The following is a 4,495-nucleotide window of genomic DNA, read 5'->3' on the forward strand; positions in this document are numbered from 1 at the left end:
ACCAACTACTAGATAACAAAAGTCTTTAAAAAGTTATGACTACTCAGAGTATTAAAAGTGAAACAAAATAGTTAATTTATTGAACTATCTTAAAAGAATTCACTATAACTGATATATTTGTGATGGGAACAAAACACCTTTCATTTCTGAGTTAGAGAAGAAAACTAGACTTTGCAATCAATGCTAATATCAGATTGTTTTGTATCAAGAAATAAGTATGTGATAACAGAATGTGGATGACCTATTCAGTAACTTTATTCCTATTATTTAACCTATGAAGAATGTATTAGAATTTCATGCCTGAGAACCTTTAGGTCTCATCATTGTGATTGTCAAGCTGACTCCCAAATCTTCAATGCTTTCATTTTATGTCTTTACATACAGTTGATTTTCAATTAAATTTCACAGAAACTATATTATGATATACATGTAAAGCTTTTCTACCAAATAAATCCTGCTGGAAACAACAATTGGGTGTTTCTCATGTGACCTTAGTCTAAACAACAAATTGTGCTTTATGGCATGATAATATAAGCAAGGTTTAAGACTGATAAAATAATCAGTCTATTTTTGTTTTAATAGTCTAATATTTAGAAAGAATTAATAGTCTAGTCAAACATAGGAAGGCTATAAAGTTGAGATAAAATGCTTGGAAATTATTTTGGTGAGTAAAATAAAGCAAGAAAGTGAAATTGACACTGATCTTCTATAAAAATTGATATCAAGGGAGGCTGTTTCCTTACCTGACATAAATAAATATATTCCAATGTTATAAAATCCCAAGCAAATTTTATTAAGAAAATAGACAAAAATAAATACAATCTTGAACAAAAATACCAGCACAATGCAATCAAAAGAAGTAACACACTTAGTGAATCATATAATAATTAAAAACAACACGGAAGAAACAATTTTGAGTGAAAGGCTAATTCAGAAGGATTAGCTTATTTTGAATCCATTTTGAATAGTGGAGTAACTGCCAATAGAGATAATGCAGGTGCGGCTGCTGTGTTTCATGTGGATTAGTCTGTGACACAAAGGACAGATATGCTTAGCATTTTGACCTATGAACTTCTGAATGATTGGTAGCCTGTATTCCCTGCAAAAGCAAGTTTGAGATCACAACCAGTCTGGCAACAAATAGGAATCGATGGTCTCCCGGGATTAGGAGCAACCTAAAGATGAAAAGAACCCTATCTGAGACTAAGGGTCTCATCAGGAGTGAGCCTGAGACAGATGACCCTGGCGGATGAACACTTGGGCAGACATGGCAAAGAGAGAGAGACCAAGATGACTACCAGACTGACACCATAGGACCCAGAAAGGAAGGTAGTCTGAAATGACCACAAGTCCAGTGCCATATAGGCCTTGGACACACACCATGTTGCAGATGATCATGGCTCTACACCATAGAACATGAGGGGAGCATAGCATTGCTGACACCATACCTGAGATGACTCTAGACATTCAGAGATCCCAGGTGCCATTAACAGGAGCAAGTAAGTAGTGGAGAAGTGGAAGGGAAAAAAAGAAACGGAAGAACATGGTCACAGTGGAGAGGCAGAACTGAGTGAAATGAGGAATAGCCTGATGTGAGGAGTTGGTTATGCCACCTGAGACCATGGTAGAGTCCTGATCTGTGATGCCACCAGATGTCAAGTCTGTGTCCGTGACCCTGCGGCAGAAGGAATCTGTTATCACCTAAGACTAGGTAGATGTCCCTGGTCTGAGGTTGTAGAGAACTGGCCCAATCCCTCATCTTGTCATCATGGGAGAGCTGGTCCCGGAGGCATGAGAGCCTAAGAACTGACACTCAGCCCTACCCTTGCCAGCTGAAATTTTGGGAGAGAAAACCATGCCCATGGCAGGAGCTGCAAGTGAGCCACATCGGGATAGGTTCATGGGAGAGCTGGCCTTACCACTCCTCTCCAGCCAAGTGGTATAAAGAAGGAAGAGATACAATCTCTCTGCTTGTCCCTCAACATGTGTATGCCAGAGGCCTGGCCCTGGGGTCATGAGAGCAAGAGAGTTGTCCCTGTCCCTCCAGCTGTATCACTTAGGAAAGCATACCTTGCCACCTTGCCTAGGCAGCCCAGTAGAGCTGATCCTGTGGTAAGAGAGCAGGTGAGCCACTCATGAAGGCAGGACAGCATGCACTGCCCCTCACCAACTGCAGCACTTGGGAAAGCAAGCCCTGCATCTTGCCTGGGCATCACAGTAGTGTCCTTGGTACAGACGTTGTGAGTTGTCCCTGAGGGTATGAACACTGGAGGACAAGTCTTGCCTCCCATCTGCTGGGTATCATGGTACTCTTCTCATCTCCTTGGTTCCTCACCATCTGAGGCAGGCAGGAGCGCTTGCCTCAGTGTCCTAAGAATAGGAAAACTGCTTATGTCCCTCAACAGGAGCAACACTTGGAAAAGCAGGCCATGCGCTTCACCTAGGCAGGAGGGTGGAACTAGCTAGTGGAACTAACTAGTTGCAGGGGTTGTTGGTGAGCCTCCCCAAGGGACAGAAGCCTTGTACCAAACCAGTGAGTCATTGGAAAAACAAGACAGAAATATAGACAAAGAAAAAAAATGTGGTGCATTCTGTGAAACACTATAGCTTTCACAATGAGATTTTTTTTTCTCTGTTAGTGGTAAAGTTGCAAGGATGGAAGGCAGGTACAAGGGGAAGGTGAGATGAGTAGAATTGGGTGCATAATGTGAAATTCATATGAACCAATAAAGAGTTAAAAAATAAAAGTAGAATAATTCGAATTTGGTCGTTCCAGCTTTCACTAAAGACAAATTTGTAGTTCAGAAAATTTTTGTCCTAAATGTTTGTCCTGGCAGTTCTTTTAGACAGGAACAATTCTGGGTCAGGAATTTTGACTGTGGGTTAATAACCCTTTCCCTCCACTTGACGTCCTATCTACTGGAGGTGAACTCTTCTAGATCCCTTTCCCCAAGTTGGGCATTTTGACTAAGGTCACCCCCAATGAGTCATGAGAGTTTGAGAGTGTCTTCCCTCCTGGGTCTCTGGTATTTGTAGAGGCCCCCCTCCCACTTCTCACTCAATGAGGATATTTATTTCCATTCATCATCTTGGCCCTCTGGGCTTCTTTCCTGTTTCAACCCCTCATATCTGATCATAGTCTCCTTTTCCCCTCCCTCTCCCCTCTGCTACACAGGTCGCTCCCTCCCTCTGCCTCCTGTGCTTATTTCCTTCCCCATTCTAAGTGGGATTGAAGCCTCCTCTTTTGGGTAGTTTTGCTTATTACACTTCTAAGAGTCTGTAGGTTATATCCTAAGTATTCTGTACTTTATAACTAATATCCACTTAGTGAGTACATACCATTCATGTGTTTTTGGGTCTGAGTTACCTCACTCAGGATAGTTTTCTTGTTCCATCCATTTGCCTGAAAAATTCATGACGTCCTCAATTTTTAATAGTTGAGTAGTATTCCATTGTGTAAATGAACCATATTTTCTGTATCCATTCTTTAGTTGATGAACTTCTTGGCTGTTTCCAGCTTCTGGCTATTGTAAATAAGGTTGTTATGAACATGGTAAAGGATATGTCCTCATGGTATGGTGGGTGTGTTTTGGGTACATGTTATGCCTGCGTCTTCAAGTAGAACTATTTCCAATTTTCTGAGGAACTGCAGTGATAAAAATGGAGAAGAGAATGAAGGAAAGGCTGATCAATGACAAGCCCAACTTGGGGTCCATCTCATGGTTGGGGGGGCAGCAAGGCCTGACACTACTATGCTGTGATATGCTTACAGATGGGAGTCTGGCATGGCTATATTCTGAGAGGCCCTACCAACATCTAAGACAGAAACAAATATTTACACACCCAACACTGAAGTCTGGGACCTCTATGGTTGAAATAGGACAAGGATTGAAAAGCTGAAAGGGAGAGTAACCCCATAGGAAAAACAACAGTCTCAACTAAAACAGACCCCAAAGAGCTCACAGAGACGGACCCTCTAACAAAAGAGTATATAAAGGCTGGTCCAAAGCCCCACAACACATATTCAGTAGAGGGCTGTCAAGTCTGGTCTCAGTGGGAGAGGAGGCTCTTAATCCTCAAGAGTCTTGAGGACTCAGGGAAGAGGGAGGTCTGATAGGGGAGAGCACCTTCATGGAGGCAAGAAGGAGGAGGAATGGGATGAGGAACTGTGGGGGAGGATGTTGGGGGGCAATAAGTGGAATGTAAGTAAAATAATTTTTGAAAAGGACTAAATAACTGGTGCAGAAATATCCTTGTATTAAGACTAAAACCTCATTATGCACATAATGAATATAATATTGTTTTTATTTATTTGCAGTTCATAATAAAATTTTAATTGAAAAAATGACTAGTACTAGATATGTGGCTAAGTGTTGGATGGTGTGCTGAGAAGAAACTAGGTGGTAGGAATGAGTCTCAAGTCTAAAAATGCCTGAGAACGTTGCACACAGCCACAGAGATAAGAGCAGGGATAAGCATGGGTTAATAGATAGGT

At 41.6% G+C, this 4,495-nt stretch overlaps 1 pseudogene; it reads left to right on the plus strand.

Annotated features, from left to right (window-relative positions):
• The first annotated feature begins 975 nt into the window (after window positions 1-975).
• LOC120102076 (small nucleolar RNA SNORA17) lies at window positions 976-1,097 on the plus strand (annotated as a pseudogene).
• Window positions 1,098-4,495: the final 3,398 nt, after the last annotated feature.

Source organism: Rattus norvegicus, chromosome 3, assembly GCF_021556685.1.
Source record: "Rattus norvegicus strain SHRSP/BbbUtx chromosome 3, alternate assembly SHRSP_T2T, whole genome shotgun sequence".
Taxonomy (NCBI): domain Eukaryota; kingdom Metazoa; phylum Chordata; class Mammalia; order Rodentia; family Muridae; genus Rattus; species Rattus norvegicus.